A 25,167-nucleotide genomic window follows, 5' to 3' on the forward strand; every position below is an offset into this window, starting at 1 on the left:
GAGGGGGGTGGGGGGGGTGGGGGGGTGGGAAGAGGGGAGAAAGAAAGGGAAAGAGAGGGAGAGAAGGAACAGACAACCAAACTCTCTCTGCTCTGTCTCTCCATATATATATGGACATACACACCCGTGGACATACACATGCCTGCACAAATGTACACACACACACACACACACACACACACACACCCCACTCTGTACAACAGTTTCTCCTGTGTGTTACTGCTCTAGCTGTCTATAATTCCAGCTCTCCTCTGCTCCCAAAACCTTGACATAACACAAGCAACACACTTAACTGCCAGGCTCTTCCCATAAGCAGTCTGAGGTAACCCACTGCCTTAGCTCTGTGTCCATTGCTGCGATAAAGATGAAGACCAACATCAAGAGGAGGATGAAAAGGCTTATTGCCTCACATATCCCAGGCTATCATCCGCTGAGGGAAACTGAGGCAGGAACTGACTGAGAGGTCATAGAAGAACCCTGCTGACTGGCTTGCTCAGCCTGCTTTCTTATAACACCCAGAACCACCCACAGTGGCCTGGACTCTCCCAAATCTATCATTAATCAAGAAATAGCCCCCCCCACTCGCCTACAGGCAATGAGATGGGGCAATTTTCTCAGCTGAGGTTCCTCTTCTCAGATGACTCTAATTACCTGTCGACTTGACAAAAAGTTAACTAGTTAACCAGGACACCTGTGAAAATTGTTCCCCTATTTTTTTTTTCTGCTGAAAACTCCATGAAATCATGCTCATCAAGAGGTTAAGGTTTCCCTTTCACTTTAAGAACACCCGTGAAGCCGGGCAGTGGTGGCGCACGCCTTTAATCCCAGCACTTGGGAGGTAGAGGCAGGTGGATCGTTGTGAGTTCAAGGCCAGCCTGGTCTACAAAGTGAGTCCTGGACAGCCAAGGCTACACAGAGAAACCCTGTCTCGAAAAACCAAAAACAAAAAACAAAAAAAACAAAAACAAAAAAAAGGAACACCCATGAAATTGCTTGGACCATCCAGAATATGCATATCTGAAAAGCCACCAGAGCAAAAAAATGCCATTCTACAGAAGCATCCTGGACCATTCCCGAGGAAGCATGGAGTATGTGCCGCAGCTGGACACGGGGGCTGAGCATTGGATCAGTAGCCTCCCCCCTGCCCCATAGAACTGAATCTGTGCTTCGCACACTTGCAAATGCAGCAAACATCTGGCACTGCATCCCCAGCTGAACAAAGCCCCAAGATGCATAGCTCTGTGCATAGCATCCGTGAGTGCCCGGTCACACAGAGCCCACCCCACTGAAAAGGCACACCCTGTCCCAAACCAAAAGAGGAGCCAACACCGAGCAGAAGCGATCCCAGAAGTGACTGACTAGGAAGAGAAGCCGGGGATGTGGGAAGAGATTCAGCACAAAATAAATGCAGATAAAAATAAAATAAAATAAATAAATAAAAATAAATAAATGCAGACAAGAGTCCTTTGTTTGTTTGGGAGAGTTAATGTCAGGCATGGTGGCACACACTTGTGATCCCAGCACTTGGGAGGCAGGGGTGGGTCCAACTCTGCAATCCAGGCTAGCCTCGTCTACATAGTGAGTTCCAGGACAGCTAGGGCTATGCAAAGAGACCCTATCTTTAAAAAAGAAGAGAGAGAGACAGAGAGAGACAGACAGAGAGACAGAGACAGAGAGACAGAGAGACAGAGAGAGAGTGCGCGAGCTCTGGGCAGAGGCCGTATGAGCTACACATCAAGTTCAAGGCCAGCCTGGGCAGCTTCAAGATACCCTGCCTCAAAGTGAAAGTGAAAGGGGTGGGCGGGGTGGGGGCAGCAGATGCAGCTTAGTGATGGAGGGCTTGCCTGGCATGCACAACACCCTGGGTTTAAGTCCAAGCCCTGCAAACAAAAGGAAGCTTGGCCTCTGGCCCTCAACCCTACCTCCGCCAAAATGTGGCAAGGGTGACATATTTGCTCAGCATGTTCGAGGCCAAGAGTTCAATTTCTAAGTGGCACACGTAAACAAGAGTTTCATTTGGAAACGAACACCACAAACATTCCCAGATGTGGTTCCTCTGAGCCCCCAACGACTAAGGACCAGCTGCCTCATCTGTGTCCAGCAGCTGGCAGTGCTCTTCTTTCTTCCCTGCCATCCGCAACCCTCACACATGCCAGGCACCTCCCCCTGCCCCCCCCCCCGCCATATTTGGGAGGGCCACCTGCAGTGAACCCATCTCTCCAAGTCCAAAGAGTATCCTTTACCCAAGTCTAGCTTGGTGTTCTTTACTCTTCACCCTACAGCATCCTAGAGAGAAGTAGCGAGTCACTTTCCTCCATGCTGCTCGTGGTCCTTTCTCTGGGGTTGGGTCCTATTGGGGGAAGGGCCCTCAGCCTATTTCTGAGTCCTGTGAGGTCAGAGGCCTCAGGCTCCTGGATCAGAACCTACAGGCTCCTGTCTTGCTTTTTTTGTTGTTGTTGTTTGTTTGTTTGTTTGAGATAGGGTTTCTCTGTGTAGCCTTGGCTGTCCTGGACTCACTTTGTAGACCAGGCTGGACTCAAACTCACATCCTTCCCCCTGCCTCTGCCTCCTGAGTGCTGGGATTAAAGGCGTGTGCTACCACGCCCGGCTCTCCTGTCTTGCTTTTAGCGAAGCTTTTCCTAGGAAGCTTGCGAGAACACCCAGTGCACAGCATTAGGAGATGGAAGCAGGCCCCTGGCAGCCCATGCCAAGTGATGACCCAATTAAGTTTACCTTTTAATTTACAAATTCCATCTACACCTTATGTCCTCTAGCAGACAGGAGCCTCAGAACTGACAAAACACTGCCTTGTGAAACGTTAGTGCTATAACACATTTTTTAACTCTTTATGAACCTCTCCTCAAAATGTATTTAAGAAGAGAGGCTGGGTGGCAGGGTCTGTATCCTAGCTTTCAGAAAAAAAAAAAAAAAGATAATCACCATCTTAAATTTATTTTATTTCACTTGGCCTCACTTCATGTCTGGAAGTATTTTTTTTAGAGTAATCACTTTTAACAATATAGCAAGTGTCATTGTATGAATCAGTGTATCAGACAGCCAGGCATAGTGGCATATGACTGTAATCCCAGCAGTCAGGAGGCAAAGACAGGAAAATCACAAATTCAGGGCCAACCTGGGATACCTAGCAACTTCCAGGCTAGCTTGGGTGGGCTACAGGAGATGTTGTCTTTTAAAAAAAATTAAAATAAACTTTTTTGATCAAAAACATTTTTTTTTCCTGCTCCACAGGCCAAAACCAAACAAACTGTAATCTTCCCCAATGGAAGTGTCATCAACACACATCTCCGCACTATCACCCTACTCTGAGAACTTTCATGTTGATGGGCAATGGGCCCTCACCACTCTAGACAAAAAGTGCTTTGTGTCTTTATTTCTCTAATGTCCACGGAGTCCCCACCATGTCCTCCCACTGGATGTTTCCAGAATGGACCAGACAATAATGTGAACAAATGCTGGGACTGTGTGAACTAGGGCAGGGCACGGGGAAGGCGCACTGACGGAAGACCTCACCCTGCTGCAGTCCCAGGATCGACAGAGGCAGAAGAGGGACCTGGCAGGCAGGAGGCAGCGGGCTGGCGTTCCTGGGACAGCTGTCCTTCCTGGCGCCTCTGGGAGGCCTGCTGGTGGCCTCTTCCTGATCGCTGGGCCAGAAAGGACACAGAGAGCTAGACTGTTGGGCAGGAAGGAAGCCTGCGGGCAGGGAGTGGCTGTACCAGTCGTCTGAGGTCACAGGGCTCCTGGCACCAACTCTGGGCAGAGCAGGGTCTCCCAAGAGCTGTAAAGACAGCCATGGCGCCCGCTGTGCACTCCTCACTCCAACATGAATGCCAAGGAGGGCAGCCAAGTGACAGCTCCAATCGCCAAACCTCCACAGAGCAAACATGTACACCAATCCCCTTAGAGGCTGAAATTATCTTTAAAACTAAAGTAATGCTTCTCCAGCTGGGTGGAGGTGGCACACGGCTCTGGTCCCAAGCACTCGGGGAGGCAGAGGCAGGCAGATCTCTGAGTTCGAGCCCAGCCTGGTCTACAGAAGGAGTTGCAGGAGAGCCAGGACTACAGCGTGAAACTCTGTCTCAAAAACCCAAAATAACAACAACAACAACAACAGCTTTTCCCACCCTGAGGAATCCACTCCTAGAAACACCTTCCAGTCAGACCTGAGCAGACCCCAGGCTTAAGGCGACATCACCCCTACGTCTTAGCTACAGCATCAGCCATCTCAGCCCTCCAAAATGTTGCCGCCCAGGACTGAGCGTGGCTGCATTTCACAGCCCCGCACCCTGCATGGCTGGCTTCCACCTCCACAAAGGAGCAGAATGAGGTATGTCCATTCCCAGGTTGTAGAAGATTTGCCCATGGTCTGGCTACTAGGGCACAGCACAGACAGTCTGGAACCTACAACCCACCTACGGTACCACCGGGACTAGGCAGGTCCTTCCTTGCTGCCTGGCACAGAGAAGGCCTTGAAGGAAAAGGCTGAATGCCTGGGGTTTTTAAGCAAGGTTGGTGCCTAAACTGATGGGACTTCTCACACTGGAAGGAAGAAACGGGACAGTAATAAACAAACAAACAAAGGTGACCCGAGTGCACACTGGTCCTGCTGATGAATGAAATCCTGACCCTGGGCTGCCAGCCAGGGCGGTCTGAATCAAACCCAGGCAGGAAACAGCACACTTCCTGGTCTAACCACAGAATAGCTTCCTTCAGCTCATCCCACCCACTTCCCTCACAGCATTCTAGAACATTCTGTGCTAGGCCTCGAGGCACATGGGGGCTGTCACTGAGCCCCTCCTTCTCTATCTTTCTCCCAGGACATCCAGAACAAGATATCCCCAGCAGCCCCCTGGCCCCAGGCTTCTGATCTGCAGCCACGGTTAGAATCCTTTGGAATCCACCGACCAAGGCTGGTCTCATCTGCCTCATACCTGGACTCTCCCCAATACTCCAGGCTACAAGCCAGAGTCAGCAGGAGTGAGCTGTGGGCTATGGCCCTAGTTTGACCTCATAATAAGCCCCAGCTTGGTCATCCTGACTCCAAGACCTGGTCCCCATCACAAACCAGCTTCTTCAAGCATAATCATGAACACTCTTCTCTTCAGACACCTTCAATGGCTCCCACTGCAGCCTCAACTAAGAGTCTACACCTGGAGACTGGTGCCTCCCCCGCCCCAGCTCTCAGACAGGGTTTCTCTGTGTAGCCTTGGCTGTCCTGGACTCGCTTTGTAGACCAGGCTGGCCTCCAACTCACAGAGTTCCACCTGCCTCTGCCTCCCGAGTGCTGAGATTACAGGCGTGCGCCACCCGCTGGTAGCTCTTAATAGTGCAGTCCAATCCACTCTGCAGTCCCTATAGATTTTATCAATTACAATTCAAATGGACCTCATCAAGACCTATGGCGGGGGCTGGAGAGTTGGCTCAGTGGTTAAGAGCACTGTCTGCTCTTCCAAAGGTCCCAGGTTCAATTCCCAGCACCCACATGGCAGTTCACAACTGTCTGTAACTCTAAGATCTGACACTTTCACACCAATGCACATAAATTAAAGTTAAATAAAAATATTTTTTAAAAAAAGACCTATGGCCACATTTCTGGACCCACGAATCCGTCTTTCTCTCCCTCCTGGCTCTGCTTCTCTGGTCCTGCCCCCTCCTTAGCCCTTTCCTTTTCACTGCAGTCTACAAGACTGCTCCAGACCCTCAGAGGGTGAGACTATTCATATCATATTTTCCTTCAAATCAGCTCATGTGTTTACTCAAATTTGTTTTCAAAGGAAACTTTCCATCTCCACCATAAGTAGAAAACCGTATCATTAAAAAAGAGGCTTTTGGGAGGTTCTAATATACATTAAAATATACGGTCCTGGGTTCAAATCTCAGTGTGGCAAAACAAAATGTCCACTGTAGCAAATGATCAGTAAAGTGCTTTAAAAGCCCATCTCTCAGCTGGCCAGAGGAGGGCAGGTCATTGGGTTTGAGGCCAGCGTGGAATACAAACTAAGTTCCAGGACAGCCAGGGCTACACAGAGAAACTTTGTCTTGGAAAACAAAAACAAAAACAAAAACAAAAAAATAATCCCATCTCTTCGGTCCTTCAAACCCTAGATGTGTCCTAAGAAACACGGCTTTTCCGTGAATATTTACTTTTGTCTCTGGGACCCTTAGGGGCTGGGCCCTGTCTCATGGTTATCTGAGGATTTTGTTTTTGGTTTTGTTTTGTTTTTGTTTTTGTTTTTTCCCAGTTTTATGCTAGCTGACCTCAACACTGAACACCAGGCATACACATCCTAGCTCACCTCTCACTCCTACACAGAGCTCAGCTTGTCATGGTGTGCGTGCAAGAGAGTCGCATGGCCCCCTCCTCTACCTGCCCCCGTCCACCTGCTGTTCAACTTTCCACCAAAACCTCACATCCACCCTGTGCACTGGAGTCCGAAGGCGGGACAGACAGAATGTAACGTCTAAGGCTGTCCTCCTGGCTGTCCTCCTGGCTGGCCTCCAACCCCCTGCCCTTCCCCTGCCAGGCCAGTCTCTGTGAACCATTTACCAACCACGTTCCCAGCCTGGTGTACCCTTCCCCACAGCACAGTCTGGAAAAGCCCCCTGCAGGCACTAGACAGGCACTGGCAGACACACAAAGATAGCTTCCTAGATCCTTAGATCCCAGAGAGACAGAAGTACCTACCAGGAAGCACTGGGCCCAGGGGAGAGAGGGTTCCAGGGAGCCCAGGCAGCAGGAGGGCCTCTCTCCTGTGGTGGTTGTCAAGGGCGACCCAGGTGCTGCACATTTAAACCACTGGGCCTTAACTCAATAAGTAACAGCTCTGCAAGGCCCAGCTGGAGCCAAAGCCAGGCCTGGATTCTCTGCCTCCAGTGCAGGGAAGCTGGGCCAGGCCACCCCACTACTAACAGTACTGAAGGCCAAGGCCCACAGAGACAGACACCTGTATGGTGTTTCCCACCCAAGGCTGGACCTTGAGGGACAGTTTACATCCTCTGGGGGATGGGTTTTCAGTCTGAGCACTTACAAATTGCAAAAATTTGCCGGGCAGTGGTGGCACACGCCTTTAATCCCAGCACTCAGGAGGCAGAGGCAGGTGGATCGCTTTGAGTTCGAGGCCAGCCTAGTCTACAAAGCAAGTCCAGGACAGCCAAGGCTATACAGAGAAACCCTGTCAAATAAAAAATAAAAAAAAGAAAAGAAAAAAAAAGGAAGGCTGACTAAGCCATGGGAAGCAACACCTCTCCGTGACCTCTGCATCGGCTCTGGCCTCCAAATTCTTGCCCTGTTTGAGGTCCTGTCCTGACTTCCTTTAGTAAATAAACCCTTTCCTCCCCTGCTACAGCATGGTCTGGTGCTTTGTATTTGATTGTTAATTATTTTGCTCCCTGAGGGCTACTTGCTGTCTTTTATGAGCAGACACTCACGTACCCGAAGTGACTGACGTCTGTGAACCTTGCCTCCAAATTATCCCTGATTGGCTAAATAAAATGCATTACCTGGCCAGGGCAGAAGAGAGGATGAGAAGGCTAAGGTTCTAGGGCTGGAAGAGAGAGAGAGAGAGAGAGAGAGAGAGAGAGAGAGAGAGAGAGAGAGAGAGAGAGAGAGAAGAAGAAGAAGAAGAAGAAGAAGGAGGAGGAGGAGGAGGAGGAGGAGGAGGAGGAAGAGAGGAGGAAGAGACAGACTTAACATGGTATTGTGTAAAGAAACAGTGGCTGGGAGGACTTTGCGCTGAGGTTCGAGGATGGAGGAAGAGAGATGAGAAACATGTGCAAGTATTTATGGGCTATTGGATGGGAAGTAACTCAGGTAGGAATTATTAGAGCAATTGGCATGGGATATGGGGCTGGGAGGTAAAAGATGGTTTAGAGGGTTGGTCTCCGCCCAGGCCTGGGGTATAGGCATATTTTAAAAAATCCAACAGGTGCCGGGCGTGGCGGCACGCGCCTTTAATTCTAGCACTCAGGAGGCAGAGGCAGGTGGATTGCTGTGAGTTCGAGGCCAGCCTGGTCTACAAAGCGAGTCCAGGACAGCCAAGGCTAACACAGAGAGACCCTGTCTCGAAGAAAAAAAAAAAAAAAGAAATCCTAATAGTGGGTTTAATAAATAACTGCTGTAATAATTATATGGATTAATAGTAGATATTAATATCCCATTTCCTACAACACTCCCCAATTTGCATTTTGGTCATGTTTCATCACAATAGAAGCCCTAGCTAAGACAGAGCCCAAGGATTCAGTGGTGCTGTGCAAACTGGGAAGGGAGTAGGTAGCTTTCCAAGCCAAACACAGGGCCTCGATCCCAGCGCTTGGGAGGCAGAAGCAGGCAGATTTCTGTGAGCCTGAGGCCATCCTGATGTACACCCTGAGTTTCCGGGCTGCATGATAAGACCTTGTCTTAAAAACAGAACAAAGTAAAAAGCAGAAGGAACAACCCAGCCAGTCCAGCTCAGCCTTCCACATGAGACGCCACCTGAAGGGAAACAGTTTAAAACTTGTATCAGCGCGCTGGGATGCAGCTCCCCCCCGGTATGCGGAGACCCCGGAGTCCATCCGCCCACAGAAAACAGTGTGACAGTGTGACAGCGGTCTCAGCTGCCAAGGAGCGGATTAAGAAGCCGGATTAGGAAGGCACACCTCCAGTGCGCCTATGATGGCTTTTCCAGGGATCTTAGATCATGAGGCTTCTGATTTATTGATGGATTAATCCCTCCATAGATTGGAAATACAATGGTATTATATCAAGGTGGCAAAGTGGGAGGTGGGGCCTCACTACAGGAAGCAGGACACAGAGGGTTATGTCCTGGGTTTATATCTTGCCCTGGCTCCTTCTTGCATTACCTTTCCCTCTGTACCCCTGCCCAGTAGGAAAAAAAAAAAAAAAAAAAAAAAGCTTTTTGCCATATGCTTCCACTCCCCTGATGCTCCATCCCTGGGGCCAAATAATGGTTTGCTAAACCCTCTGAAACCCTGAGCTCAAACAAGGCTACTCGGTTTGTTCTTCTTGGGTGTTTGTTACATCAGCAAGAGAAAAGCAACTGGCACTAAGATGAAAAGAGAAAAACAAACACACACTGAGCCACTGCCAGGGGGAAGGTGACAGAAGTTCCCAGGGCTTGTGGGGGAGCTTCCTGTGAGGGATTTCCTGTCCAGGAAGGTGGGAAGCCTCCATGAGAAGGCCTCAGATGCCCCTTACAGGAACGTGTGAAGAGTGCTTGCGTTCACAGTCTGTATACCCCAGGACCGAGGCAATGCCACCACAATGCTAAGCTGATCGTAGCCATAAGCCTGTAGCACCGTACATTGTGAGCTGGGAAGACAGTTCTACCTTTAGCAAAGCGAAGGCCAGGGGCCTCTGCTGGCTTTGTGTGATGGGCATCCATCTTGCCTGTCAACCTTCTGGAGGAGAAGAAATGGCCCCTGCTTCTTCCTCCTTAGGGGTGGACATGACTGGGAACCTATTAAGATACCCACCACCCTCCTCCACTCCCTGGAGAGTGATTGGCTGTGACCTAAGCCAAGTTATGTCTTCCCTGGGTTACCGAGAAGTACATCTTTTGTGACAGTGAGCTGTGGTGATGGTGTTGTCATGGGAATCGAGCAACACGTCCAGCGTCTTAGTGTGCACAGTGTCTGCATGGGAAGTGAACAGTGGGTGAAGTCGGGGCCATGGGAAATTAATGGTGCCAGTAGTGCCGGCGTGGGAAATCCTGTGGCTGTCTTGCCGCCTCTCAGAAACAGCCAGTCTGGAAATGATGCTCAGGGGAGTCAATAGATGGAGGCAAACACTCCTGAAGATACTGTCAGTCACTGGATGCAGCCAAGCCTGACCCGCTTCAACGGTTCCCAGGTTGCCAGACTCACAGGGTTCCGTGGGGTTTTTTTTGCTTCAGGTAGTGTGAGCTGGGCTCTTATTGGCAATCGCAAACTCCGAGAAAACCACCTCTGCAGAACTGAGAAGGCGGCAGAACTCATACACGTGCTAAATTGATTGAGCCCTGGGGAGAGCTGTCTGCTCCTGCAGCTAAGCGTCTTTTGAGGCCTGGCTCAGAGACACCACAGCAGAGTGCTTTCCTTCTGATCTCCAGTGCTCATTTCCCAGCTGACTTTGCTCCTCTGTTATGCCATGGGGCCCACAGGGAGCCCCGTCTCCGCGTGCTTTCTCTGTGGACCCTGGATGGTGTGTCTGTTACCATGTGTGTCTCGCTCTCTTCGCACTACGCCTATCTACGTCTCCAGTGATCCCCCAGAGAGATCGTGTCCCAGCTGTTCCCAATGCCTGGTCCATCTCGCAGGTTGTACACTGAGACTGTGTCATCTGCCTCTGAGCACCCCTGGTTTCTGAGCGCACCCACAGTGGTGGGTGCCTTGCTGACTAGAACCCTCAGCAGGGTCCTCAGTGTTCCTGGCTTAACACACTGTCAGTCCAGGTGTCACCAGCCCAGGGCTGGTCACCACTGTTTCCTCGCTCTCTAAACAGAAAAGCAAATGCTAAATTGCTTCATCCATGAACGAGCAAAGTTTGCCAGAAGGAAGCAAAGATGATTAACAGTGATTCACACAGGAAAAAATAAGCAATTTGATAATTAATACACAGAGGAAACGAAGTTGCTAACTTAGTGACTGTGACACTTTCAAAAGCTCAAGAGAAGGCTCGGTGAGTAAAAAACTCTCCTGAGTTTGAAATCCCCAGAACCCAGGTAAAGGCCAGAAACAGCGGTGCAATCATCTACATTCCCAGAGCGCCTAAGGGGAAATGGGAGGTGGGGAAGGAAGAATTCCCACATCTTAGTTCCTCATCTCAACGCTGCAACGAAATTCCTGTGGTGGTTTGAATTAGAACAGTCCCCAAAGGCTGTTCTATATTTGAGTTTATACTGTATTTGAATCAGACTTAAGTTGTGGGAAGTGAATGGCAGGAAGACAGTATCAGTGATGTGGTCCATGTGATCTATAAGGAGAGAGACAGCAGGTACATTAAATCTGAAGAAAATGTCTCACTTGGCTGATCATCTACTGGACCCTCAGCGAGGAGTAAAATGAATGGCAGAAAACACACGGAAAGCATGTGACGTGCAGATGCTACTGCTCTCCTCCTGCACTCACAGCAGACATCACTAATCAATCACGTCCACTCTGAAACTAGGGGTGCATCACCACTGCTCTTTGGAGCATAATACTCCAGGCAGACACTACTACTTATTTAGAATCTGCATGCTACATGAAACCCAGTTGCTCTTGCAGTGTGAGGGATGCTGGCAGTATCAGGGGACTGGTGGGGAGTTGTTCTGGGTAGGGAACCACCTGAAGTTGTGGGTGCTCTTAGGGATATAGTGGGAAACAGCTGGGAACCAACCCGGGCTTAGGAGCGGCAGAGGCCTTACTCAGCAGAATGCACAGCATCTTGACTGCCCTGCAGCCACCGCCAGCCCGAGGAGCAATGCCACAGCCAACAGGCTTTAGCCCTGCCCACGCCAACCACTATTCCACTGACCCAGGTCACCGCTTCATGAGGACTTTATACAACTAGTTCACAGAATAACACCAACACCAACACCAACACCAATAGGCCTTTGGTGTTTAAAACGTATGTTTGTAACATATCTTCACCAAAGTTGCTGTTAATGCTTCTATCTTCCAAATGTGACTATTTTCCTCCTTTGAGTTTTTGTTTTCCTTTCTTCCTCCCTCTCTGCCTTCCTCCATGCCTTCTTTTCTTTCAGAAGGTCTCGTGTAGCCCAGGCCAGCTTCAAACTCACTGTGAAGCAAAGAATGACCTTTGAACTCCTGATCCTTCATGCCTCTACTTCCCTAGAGCTGGGACTACAGGTCGACACCACCGACACTCAGTTCTCCTGAGCTTTTCTCAGGAGAGTGTGCATGCTCCTTTGTATGGCATGCACGTGGAGCTCCCAGGACAGCCACCTTGTTTGAGACAGGGTCTCTGTTGTGTTTGCACTTACTGCTCCAAGCTAGAGGGCCTTAGAGCACCAGCATATAGACAGATAAGAGGGGAAAAAGCAACAAAGCAGAAGGCACAGTCTTTGCTTGAAAGGATCAGAGTACATTCGGGCCCTAGAGGAACAGGGTCCCAGCGAACAGAAGCCAGGCTCTTCACCAAAGCACTCTATTGGGGAGGAGGAATGACCCACACAGCCACCCCTCCCTACCCAGCCACCCTGAGGTTGCCTCTAACACAGCCTGCCCCCCCCACCCCACCCCCCGCCGTCCCTCCACTCGGAGGCAGCAAATTAAACGCAGAGGTTCCTGGCTGTGTGAGGTGGACACCAGCTCAGCTCCATGCAAAGGGCTGGCAATTAGTATTGGCGGCAACATTCTAGAAAGACAACAGCATCAGGCCATGAATAATGAGACAGCAAACCGTGCAGCCTCCTTATAAATGCTGCAGGAATTCTGAGCAAAAAAAAAAAAAAAAGAGTCCTCATCCCAACCTGCATCTGCATTCAGACTGCCCTGTGTCCGCTCTGATGTCTGAGAGAAGCAGCCGCCTGGAGAACTTCTACGCTTTGCTTCTCCCAGCAAGAGAGGAAACCGCAGCGAAGATCAATCATGCTGCTCAGGACCAGAGACGTGGCCCCCAGCACGAAGGGCCGTACCCACAGAAAGGGTGGCACAGCATGCGGGCCCCTGTGGCAGGCCAGCTGAAAGAGGAGGACGAGGAGCCAGGGCAGGAAACAGCAGGGCAGTGTGGGCAGGTGCCCCTCACACAGCCTCCCACAGACTGCACAGCCAGTCCCCAGCCCCGCCAGTGCCCACTTATAAGCCTATTTATTCCAAGATCACCAGGGTTCTGCAGTTCAAACAGCAGGCACAAAGGAGACAATGGCCTGACTCGGGGGAGCCTTTTCAATATGGGGTTTTTTTTTTTCAGGAGGACACAGGCCACATCTTTCTTGTCTGGGGTAGGTAACTAACACTTTGCATAGAATTTTACCTGCCAATTAAAGGCCTAAATAGGAGAGCAAGAGAGATGGAAGGCTGCGTTTACAAATGAATTCAACTGACAGAGCCGGTTTGGTCAGTCCCTCAGAGCAGAGAAGAGTTTATCCAAGGTAAGGAAGACCCTTTAAAATAAGGTAATCTGGCACCCTGGCTGATGGCCTAGCAACCACCAGGCATGGCCCCAGAAGCTCCCAAGTTTACACTGTGACCAACCAGCCCCCTCAGGCCATACCCGGGACAAGTTTAGCTCAGTGGTAGAGCACATGAGCGAGCACGAAGCCCTAGGCTAGACCTCCAGCAGTAAGAGCAGGCGCTGGGGGATGGGTTGAGCCTGAGCCCTATGTCCAGCCATGAGAAACAGTCTGCAGGGTGAAGAGCAGGGAGCCACTCCAGATGGACGCAGACACCAGGCTTCCCTCTAGAACGCGCACCCCACTCAATCCTCCAAGGTCTCAGTGGGCAGAGCAAGTTCAGCTTTTTGTGAGCTGCTCCGGTGCCTGGACAGTGAATCCTTCATTCTGTTCAGTCGTCACCATTTGCAACCAGCCTAGATCAGCCACGGGTACCCAGCTGCCTGCTTCATATGACATGCATTTCCCTGCCACCCCGATCAATCGAAGAGGACCTGGGGGAGTCAGCCCAGCACCAGGGGAACAGTGCAGAGGTTCTGCGCACCAGGCAGGCTGCTGGGCCTGTCTCCACCTAGCAGGGTGACCTTGTACACCAAGCCTTCTGAAATGCGGTTCCGTGTGTCTGGGCAGCTGCTGCCTCCCCGGATCTTCCTCTGAATCACCGCAGCTGATCACCCCAGCTACCGCCACGGTGAACTTCTCCAAAGGCCGTCCTAGCACGCAGCCACGGCCTTGAAACCAGCCCAGTGGCTTCCTATGGCTGTTTGTATAAAACCAAACCTCTCCTACCTCCTGGAGCCTCTGCCCTTTGATGTCACACTCTTCCCTCAGGCCTGCAGGGCTCTGATACAATCCCTTTCACCTAATTATCTCTGTTTAAAAAATTTGTTGTTGTTGTTGTTGTTGTTAGCACTATTATGGAGATACAATTCACAAATCCTAAAACTCGCCCTTTTGAAGTTTACAGGGCAGTGGGCCTCTGCCCAGGCATAGAGCTGTGCAACCGTCATGGCCAGTGTTGAATTTCAGGACATTTTCAATGCCCCAGAAAGAAGGCATTAGCAGTCACTCCAATCTCTCTTCTCAGCCCCTGGAAAAGACTGATCTACTTTCTGTCTTGTGGATTTGCATATTCTGGGTGCTGCATATAAATGGAGTCACACAATACGTGACCTTTTTTATTCACGATTTCATTTCCCCCCCCCTGTTTCTAATCTTTATTACTTCTCTCCTCTGCTTGCTTTGGGTTTAGTTTTCTGTTCCTTGGCTGGTTTCTTATAGCGGAAGATTGCTGACCTAAGGCCTTTCCCCTTTTTTAATATAGACATCCACAACTATATATCCTGTAAGCTTTAAAGATTTCTTCATTTTTAGCCATCTGAATGTGTTTGTGTGTCTGTGAGTGCAGGTGCTCAGGGAGGCCAGAGGCATCTGATCCCCTGGAGCTGGAGTTACCCGTGGGGGGGGGGGGTCGGGGGAGGTGGGAATGGAGGTGGGGGTGAGCCACCTGACATGGAGGCTGGGACCTAAACCCTCATCCTCTGGAAGGATAGCAAATACGCTTAACAGCTGATCCATCTCTCTGGCCTTCTGTAAGTGTTCAAATGTTACATTTTCTTTTTTTTTATTTATCTTAAAGCACTTTTTAATTTCACTTGTGAGTTCTTTTAGTATGTGGGAGATATTACTTTCTACCCATTTGTGAATCCCTCCAATGTCCTTTAGCTTTGGTGGCCTAACTTACACTCCAGTGTAGCTAAAGAACACTTTGTATGGGGCTGGAGAGATGGCTCAGTGGTTAAGAGCACTGCCTGCTCTTCCAAAGGACCTGGGTTCAATTCCCAGCACCCACGTGGCAGCTCACAACTGTCTTTGACTCCAAGACATGACACCCTCACACCAGTACACATAAATTAAATAAAATATTTTTTAAAAAAGAACACTTTGTATGGCCTCAGCCCCTTTAAATTATTGAGATGTGTTTTCCAGCCTCACATGTAGGGTCTCTCGGACAATGCTTCATGTACACTTATGAGGAGCCAGCTGCTGTCAGGTGGAGTACTCTATCTGTGAAGCCTCATTGGCTTATAATGTCATCTTTTATTTCCTTATTGACCCTCTGCCTACATATGCATCCAACATAGCAAATGAGACCCTGAACCTAGGAGGGTGATGCATGCCTGTTATCCCAGCATTCAGGTTGAGGTAAGAGGGTTGCAAGTTCAAGGCTGGCCTGTGCCATACAATAAGACCGTGTTCCCCAACAGTTAAAACAGAGCCAGGCGGCGGAGGTACACGCCTTTAATCTCAGCACTCAGGAGGCAGAGGCAGGTGGATCTCTGTGAGTTCAAGGCCAGCTTGGTTTACAGAATGAATTCCAGGACAGCCAGGGCTACACAGAGAAACCCTGTCTTGAAAAACAACAATAATGACAAACAAAAAAACAAAACAAAAACAGCCAGGTGTGGTGGTACACACCAGAGGCATACAGATCGCTGTGAGTTAGAATCCGGCCTATTATTACATAGGGAGTTCCAGGCCAGTGAAGGCGACCTAGTGAGACCCTGTCTCAAAAATAAACAAACAAACAAACAAACAAACAAATAAATAAAGCAAGCAAAAGACCTGGAGGTTTGCAGCTGTCATGTTTAATACCCTGTTTCTGCCATCGTTTCTGTTAATTTTGCTCTCTGTAGTTCGGGGCCCTGTTACCAGGAGTAAGTAAATACTTATAACTGTTATCGTTTCCTGATAGATTGGCTCTTTAGAATCTTAAGTGTCCTTATTCATTTCAGTAACGACGTGTGTATAACATGTGTGTGTGCACACGTCACTGTGCATACGCACCCCGAGTGTAGGCACAGGGAGGCCAAGAGGAGGCCATCAGTTACCTTCCTCTAATGTTCTCCACTCAATACCCTTGAGGCTGACGGTCTCTCGCTGAACCCGAAGCTCTCCATCTAGGCAAGGACGTAAGTAAACTCCTAAGTGCCTCCTTTCTCTGCCACCAGCACTGCGGCTATAGGCCTGCACGGCCACGCCCAGCTTTTACATAGGTGCTGCAGAGTGAAGTCAAACCCTCAGCTTCTGCACCACAAGCGCTCCCACCCACTGAGACATCTCCCCTCTAGTGACAATCCTTGTCCCACTCCCACCCAACCACAGTGCCAGCAGTGTACACACTCACACCCCCCACAGTGCCAGCAGTGTACACACTCACACCTCCACAGTGCCGGCAGTGTACACACTCACACCTCCACAGTGCCGGCAGTGTACACACTCACACCTCCACAGTGCCGGCAGTGTACACACTCACACACCCCCACAGTGCCGGCAGTGTACACACTCACACCTCCACAGTGCCGGCAGTGTACACACTCACACCTCCACAGTGCCGGCAGTGTACACACTTGGCAAGCACACCACCACTGAACTGCATTCCCTGTCACAGTTTTTGTCTTGAAGTCTATTACAGACATTTCAGCTTTTTTGCATTTACTGTGTATGTGCATGTGCGCATACACATGTGTGCGTGGACATGCCTGCATCCAATGGCATGCGTGTGGAGGTCACACAAGGCCATTGTTAGGAATTGTTTCTCTCTCTCTCTCTCTCTCTCTCTCTTTATTTTATATTATTTATTTATTTATTTATTTATTTATTTATTTATTTTTGGTTTTTTTGAGACAGGGTTTCTCTGTGTTGCCTTGACTGTCTTGGACTCGCCTTGTAGACCAGGCTGGCCTCGAACTCACAGCGATCCGCCTGCCTCTGCCTTTCAAGTGCTGGGATTAAAGGCCAACACCGCCCAGCTGTTTCTCTCCTTCTACCAGAACTGAGGTGGCCAGGCTTTGAGGGAAGTGCTTTTACCACTGGCCATCTTAACTGGGCCCTTGTGTTAGATATTTTTTAACATAAGCTTTCATTAATCATTAATCTTTTATTACATTTTACATTACATTTTAAGCTAATTCCTAACTGGCTACCTTAGAGATTACAATTTTGTGTGTGTGTGTGTGTGTGTGTGTGTGTGTATGTGTGTGTGTGTGTGTGTTAGGGATCAACCCCAGGGCTGTGCGCATGCTTGGCAAATTCTTTATCATTGACCCACATCCCCTGGCCATCCAATTAACATTTTAATGTAAAACCATCTAAGCTTGCATTAACGCTGATTTAGTCTGTACTCCACAATCACGTGCGGCACACTGTTGCCTCAGTCAACACACACAACACACACAACAGAGGTCCCTAACACTGTACCACCTAGTGAGACTGTGGCCACCTCAGCTGTGCACTCTCTGCGATGGCCACACAGTGATTAACCGCCTGGCTGAGGACTTCTCAGAGCCCGCACCTGCTAAGTGAAACACGACTTAATTTTCTTCCGTCCTCTCTCCTCTGGGCTATTACTGTCATACAAATTATCTTTTTATGGCCTAAGCCTATTAGCAGTTTTATAATTACTTCCTTACACAGTAGTCTTATTAATCAGATAGAAGAATTATAAACAAAGTGTATTTATGCCTTTCAAGGTGCTTCTTATTTTCTCACGTGGATTTGAGTCACTCTACAGTGTCCTTTATAGCACAGCCCAATGGTTCATTTTAGCATTTCTTAGACTATCTGCTAATAACAGATTTCCTCAATTCTTCTTTTCTTCCTTCATTCCTTTTTTTTAAAATGGGGGGTTGGGTTTTTTGAGACAGGGTTTCTTTGTGTAGCCTTGGCTATCCTCGAACTCACTTTGTAGACCAGGCTGGCTTTGAACTAACAGAGATCCACCTGCCTCTACCTCCTGAATACTAGGATTAAAGGAGCGTTGGCCTGGTTAATTCTTTTTTTTTTTTTTTTAACTTATCTGAAACGTTTTGTTTCTCTTTCATTTTATTTATTTATTTCTATTTTATATGTATGGGTGTTTTGCCTGCATGGATACCTATGTACCATATGTGGACCGGGTAAGCAGAAACCAGCAGAGAGTGTCAGACCCAGAGTTACCCACGGTTGTGAGTCAGCAAGTGGGTGCTGGGACTAGAACCAGGGTTCTCTGGAAGATCTGACAGTGCCCCTAACCACCAAGGCACCTCTCCAGCCCCCTTTGGAGAGCAGCTTTTCGGGGTATAAGCCTCTTCATTGGCAGTTTTTCCACCAACCGGTGGCTATGCCATCACTGCTTTCTACCCCAGGGCTAGCAGTGAGCTTGTTAAGCTTCCTGTGTTTGTGTTTTTAAACCATTGCTAATTTACATGTGTGCATGTACACACACATGAACACATGGTACACACACACATGAACACATGGTACACAGACACATGAACACCATGGTACACACACACATGAACACATGGTGCACACACACATGAACACATGGTACACATACATATGAACACATGGTGCACACACACATGAACACATGGTGCACACACACGAACACATGGTGCACACACACATGAACACATGGTACACATACATATGAACACATAGTACACACACACATGAACACATGGTGCACACACACATGAACACATGGTGCACACACACATGAACACATGGTACACATACACATGAACACATGGTGCACACACACGAACACATGGTGCACACACACATGAACACATGGTACACATACATATGAATACATAGTACACACACACATGAACACATGGTGCACACACACATGAACACATGGTGCACACACACATGAACACATGGTACACATACACATGAACACATGGTGCACACACACATGAACACATGGTGCACACACACATGAACACATGGTGCACACACACATGAACACATGGTACACACACACATGAACACCATGGTACACGTGTGGAAGTCTGGGGATAACTTGCAGGAGTTGCTCTCTCCTTCCACTATGTGCATTGTGGAGGTTGAACTCTGGCTTGGCGAAAAAGTGACTTTATCTTTTGAGCCATCTTGCTAGCCCAGCACAAACTTCCTAAGGATTACTTGCCTAATTTTCTTTTTTGATTACTATATCACATATACATTTTTTTTTTTGTACCAAGGCTTTACTAGGTAGCCCAGGCTAACCTTGCACTTGTAATTCTCCTGCCTCGGCTTTGGAGTTGCTGGTGCGCACCAGCAGGTCTAACTTTGCTAGTTATGAAGGAGCTCTAACTCAGGGTTGAAGTTAATTCAATTGAGCTCAGCCATCTCTTCTTCCCGGAAGGGTAGGCGCTTTGACGCCTGTAGTCTGTGCTCTGCAACCCTCCTTGTGTGGCCATCATGGATGTCGTTAGTTAACGAATGGCAGATGTGTCGGTCAGGTTGTTCTCCCATTATTCAAAATCTAAATTCCAGAAGACAAGAACCAGCTCCCTCACTGGCAGCAACAGAGCCTGACACACTAGACGTCCAGTGACTATTTACTCAGGGGATGAGTGACGCTCGCCACAGAGAAGGCTGGATTCCTGCGCTCGGCTTTTCACTCCTGAAACAGCACTAAATAGCCATGTCCTGACACATGGGAAAGGTACTTCCCTGGCCGCTGAGTTCGGGTTTGGCCCTGTGACTTGTTTTGGCCAATGGGGTGCTCAGGAATATGCTGTGTGAAATGGCCTGGCATACTGTATGGCTGAGCTAGCTCCTTGCACTCCAGACCTCATCACCCCAAGTCAAACAAGCCTTGTGTGGTCACTGGTCCGAGTGGATTCAGAGACACACGGATTAGATTTTAAAACCCACTCAACAGTGTGAGCCAACCACAGCGCACCTTAAACAGCCCAGATCATGAAGCCTCATTTGACTCACAGATGAGAAATAAACACTTTTCGCCCAAGTCGGCAGCTCAGGGTAGTTGCACTACCCACCGTGCATAGATGAACAGGACGCATGTGCTGGTGAGCCTGCAGGCCAGGAGGACGTCCCTCATGTGGCCCCATAGGGCTGCAGATTGCTTGCCCCGATGGTCCTGCACCCCCCGCTTAGCCCCTCCAACTGAGCTCCCAGTTCCTTTCCCTGCTGACCACCCCCAGGCCCATCCCAGAAGCCCAAAGCAGCAGCCTAGGGTCTGTGTTCCCAGAACACATGAACAGAGCTCATAGGATCAGCTTCCCAGAATCCTAAGATCCTGCTACGCATTCCTAGTAGCAGTCTTGCATCTACTAAGGTGCCGGGTATACAACAGGGGCATGACTGGACTGAGGCCGGGGACAGACCCAGTGGCAGAAAGCTTGCACAGAACATACAAGGCCCCGTACTCAGAGCCACAGAAGAGATACACACACCCTGCAGCTCTTCCTTGCCTGCAGATCTGGGGAAGGCGGCACACCATCATCTCTTTGTGGGCAGACCTATTACTGCCTCCGCTTATACCTCAGAGTCACGGGATACAGGTAGGTAGCGCATGCCTTTGTATTAAGTCGGTGTGTGATGGAAAATGTATATATGCAGTACAAATGCACAGCTGCCTATTTCGAGAAGGGCTGGAGGCAACTCGGGCTAAATGTTATAAAAACAAACAAACAAACAAACAAACAAAACAAGGATCAAAGAAAAGAGAGACCAAGCCGATGAGGTGTCTCCGAAAATATGATTAAGCGGAGCATCAAGTCTGACTCAGAGCGCTCAGCTGCCCCAGAAGCCAGGCGAGCCCTGGGGCCTTGCGATGCCATTACGATCAGACAACGGTAGTTCTGAATATGAACCCCATTCCCAGGGATTTCAGGTGCAAAAGGACACACCTGGGGTGAACTGGGGACACCCTAATACCAACATGAGCCACCCCATGGCAGAGGCCTACTGCCAATACCAGACACTCAGGTTACAGTGAGGCAGGTGGGGTTCGCAGAGGACCCCCAGTGAGTGGGAGCTACAGATGAAAACCCTAGGCAGAGCCCTCTTGTAGTGAGGCTCTCAGCTGTGCTCCCACTGGCCCACACCCTCAGACCAGAGGACTAGGTTACTTCTGGTCCAGGCTTCCCCCACAGAGGCTTCCCTCTCCACTCCTGTCCTGAGGTGGCTGCTGCTGACCTTCTCTGTAGGTTAGGATCCCGTTTCCTTCTTGGGGCCCCCCTTCAGGGGTTCCCCCCTGCCATCCTTTGCAAATCTTGTCTCCTTGACTGTACCCCCAACAGGTTCTGTTTCCAGCTGAGCCCTCTCCACGTGCTCTCTGCCCCCCAGGCCAAAACCCCCCACAAGGGTCCCTGTTCTGTATCTGTTAAGAACTCACACGGTGATCCTTCTTAAAGGCCAAGGGCTCCTTAGCGCAAGCCTCTGACTGAGCACGGAGCTGCCACATGGGTCTGCACGGTTCTGGGTCAGCACACAGTTGCATTCTAACTGCCCTCTGGCCTGTTCCTTCCACCCTGAGGTCATTGTGTGAACCGGATGAGGACTTTCAAGTCCACAGTGGCAGTTTTCACATGGAGCCTTTGCACTCTCCCAACTATTCCATTTTGCCGAATTATTAACATTTCCAGATCATTCTACAGAGGGTGACTCACTTCCCCCTTGACGCCAGAACCTGAGGATGGAGTCTGGGAAGTCTGACTCCAGCCCAGCCCCTTGGGTAGTTCTGCACACAATCAGAAGAGATGTTTCTCTGGAGACACCGCCATCCCAGCCACCCAGAAATTATAGAAACAACCAGATATGGTGGCACATCCCTATCACCCCAGCACTAAGCAAGACTATAGCTTCCAGACCAGCCTAACTCACAGCAAGATCCCATTTCCCCCAAAACAAAAGGCAAACCATCTATCATCACAAAACACTGAAAAGGGGCTGGAGAGATGGCTCAGCGGTTAAGAGCACCGTCTGCTCTTCCAGAGGTCCTGAGTTAATTCCCAGCAACCACATGGTGGCTCACAACCATCTACACTGGGATCTGATGCCCTCTTCTGCAGATAAAGCATTCGTAGACAATAAATAAGACAAATTTAAAAAACAACACTGAAAAGGTTAAAACAAAGCACTTTGATCCTTTGTTAGCAGACTGCCACAATAAACCACTCAGTCCACAGCTCTCCTCCACATGGAGTCCCCATGTGGCACCTAACCTACAGAAGTGACTTTGGCACACCCACCATGTCCACACCCAGCAGCAGCTCTAGCTGAGCCAGATCTTCACAGCAGAAACTTATCCCGTGGTACCCGAGGGAGGGAAGGCTAGAATAAGATCACACTCAAACCCTAATCCCTGAGGCGACAATAATATTAGGATGCCGGGTCTTTGGGAAGTAACCAGACCATGAGGGTGAGACCCTCATGAATGAGATTAGTGACCCTATAAAAGATGCCCCGGGGCTGGGGAGACGTTCAACTGGTCGGGGGAGGGGAAGCAAAGAGTTGTGGAGCCCATGTCTGGGGCGAATGCACAGACAGGAGGATTTCTAGGAGTTCTTGGCCAACAACAAGTTCAGCAGAATCAATGAGCTCTAGGTTCAGTGAGAGAGCCCATCTCAAAATATAAGATGTTTAGAGAGTCTCTTAGACACCCTAAGCGACAATTCAAAAATCAGCTTCTTATGCCTGGTATTGGGGAGTTTTGTTAGGTGGTGTTTTGCTCCTGGAGGGAGCATTGTCATCCCAGATGAGACATTTTCATTTAAATTATATATTTGTAATTATACATAGAATTACATGCATTATAGTTTTTTATACATCTTTTTAAAAAATATTTATTTATTATGTATACAGTGTTCTGCTTGTATGTACACCTGCAGGCCAGAAGACGGCACCAGATCTCCTTGTGGATGGTTGTGAGGCACCATGTGGTTGCTGGGGATTGAACTCAGGACCTCTGGAAGAGCAGCCAGTGCTCTTAACCGCTAAGCCATCTCTCCAGCCCGCATTATAGTTTTTTTTAAAGATAAGTTATTGATGGTAATGAGTCCTTATACCACCTATTGCTACTGCCCTTGGTTGTCGCTCAGAGGTGGAAGGTAAGTCTGTGTTGCTGAAGACACCATGCATTTTATACACAGAGTTGGAGATTCCTATGCTGGAACTGACCTGAAAACTAGCCTCATGGTAAAGTAGATGCCATGCAGACTTCCAAAGGAGAGAAACAACCGGCAGTCCTACGCAGTTATGACTCAAATGAATCACAACCCATGACGACTCTAAGGGCGGAGTAGTGGCACACGTGTCTTGGCGGTAACCAACAGCTCTCTAATTGGACTTAAGACCCGCTCAACAAGAGAGGAATCATGCCTGGTCCTGCAAACCTAGCCAACTACGAGGGTCTAGTGAAGTCATAGATCTCGGAGAAGAACCTACAATCACCGCTTCATTAAACCAGCGTCGCCCCTAACTACGTTCTGAACGCTGGTCCTTACGTCCGTCCACAGATGTGTAGTCTTCACCCCTCATCAAGGAAACTTCTCTCTCTGCAACGGATGGAGACCGTTACCCAAAACCACACCCGGTCAAAAAATGCAGAGCTGTGGCGCCCAGTCCCAGTGGGAACCTCTACAAAACAGCCCCCAACCTAAGGTTCAGGGAACAGTCTGCAGGAAGGGGCAGAGGACTTGCTGGGATGCTGTGTCTTCCAGCAATGTCAGAAGCTCCTCCCACAGTCTTACCGACATGACTGTCTGACCACGAGCTGAGCACGGGCAAGCCAACGTGGATGGGGGAAGTGCTGTGCGCGTTTTGGGTTATATGCAAACATGGCTTTGTTTTCATCCCAGGAGTGGGATAAGGGGGCTACTCCAGTTTGTCCACAGCTGATAACTGCCTCGTGAGAGGGCCCCACGATCGTTGTCAGCTGGGAGCTACCTCGTGCGGGGGCGTGGTCTTTGCCGATGGGAGTAAGTGGCAGACCCACTGGGGGCTCCGAGAATGAAGAGGGCTGCTGGTGCTCCCCGGCTGGTGCTCCTGGGTGCTGTTGATGCCGTGTGACAAGATGCTGGCAATGTCCTAGACTTGCCTCAAAGAACCCAACGACCCTGAACAGCAGGAAGTAGCTCAGAAAAACTACGCCCCACCTTTCCCCACTAACCTTCTTTCTCTCCTACTTGGTATTGGGGTGTTGGAAGGGATTGGGGTGGAGAAGGGAGAAAGAGATTTAAAGGTACCCATAATAAAAATAGATTTTAAAAATATACCAACAGGGAATGCTCACAAGGCCTCAAACCTACACAAAGAGCTACAGGCGGGGGTTGGAGAGATGGCTCAGCGGTTAAGAGCACTCACTGGCTGCTCTTCCAGAGGACCCTGGTTCAATCCCCAGCACCCATGTGGCAGCTCACAACTGTCTGTAACTCCAATTCCAGGGGATCTGACACCCCCACACATATACATGCAAACAACAATGCCTATAAAATAAAATTTAAACTGCCAGTCTTTTTAAAAATATAAAATAAATTAAAACAAAACCAAAACAAGGAGCTACAGGCAACCAGAGGAATGCTGAGGGTAAGAGAGAGTCATCCCCAGGGAGGAGCACACCACCTGATCATCCCATACCAAATGGTCATCCCCGAAAACACCCACAGGAGTAACACTGGATAGCTTGAACAATACAAATGCATAGACATACACATACATGCATGTGACAAGAACTAGTGCAGGAAAGAGGCCATGAATTTGAAAGAGAGCAAGTCAGGGGTCCCGAGAGGGGCTGGAGGGAGGAAAGGGAAGGGGAAAATAACATTAAGTATATTATAATCTCAAAAATAAGAGGAAAGGTAAAAAAACAAAAAAAAACAACAACAAAAAAAAACAAGGTGGAGAGCAACAGAGGAAGAAACTTAACATCAAATTCTAGACACACACACACACACACACACACACACACACACACACACAGATTAAACAAAGAAGTCCCCCAAAGCTGGATGTAGCTCAATGAGGCCTTGGATTTCATTTTCCACCCCTTCCTCCTGCACTGTGAACAAGCATCAACAAAACCCAAGATGTTGGGGCTGGAGAGATGGCTCAGACATTAAGAACACTGCCTGCTCTTCCAAAGGTCCTGAGTTCAATTCCCAGCAACCACATGGTGGCTCACAACCATCTACAATGTGATCTGGTGCCCTCTTCTGGCCTGCAGGTGTACATGCAGGCAGAGCACTGTACA

At 49.2% G+C, this 25,167-nt stretch overlaps 1 protein-coding gene across 6 annotated transcripts in view; it reads right to left on the reverse strand.

Annotated features, from left to right (window-relative positions):
- RPH3AL (rabphilin 3A like (without C2 domains)) overlaps positions 1–25,167 on the reverse strand; it is a 150,687-nt gene that overhangs the window by 110,129 nt on the left and 15,391 nt on the right. For 2 of the 6 annotated variants that reach the window (XM_084802852.1, XM_084802853.1), the window contains exon 1: positions 6,704–6,831. The exons of 1 other annotated variant lie outside the window; for it this stretch is intronic. The gene's annotated coding sequence lies outside the window, so the exon portion shown is untranslated. Of the gene's footprint in view, positions 1–3,531; positions 3,624–4,434; positions 4,529–6,703; positions 6,832–25,167 lie in introns of those variants that run through there. 3 more of the 6 variants (XM_084802845.1, XM_084802850.1, XM_084802851.1) reach the window with 3 other exon arrangements.

Source organism: Acomys minous, assembly GCF_964271855.1.
Source record: "Acomys minous genome assembly, chromosome: 12".
Classification (NCBI taxonomy): Eukaryota; Metazoa; Chordata; class Mammalia; order Rodentia; family Muridae; genus Acomys; species Acomys minous.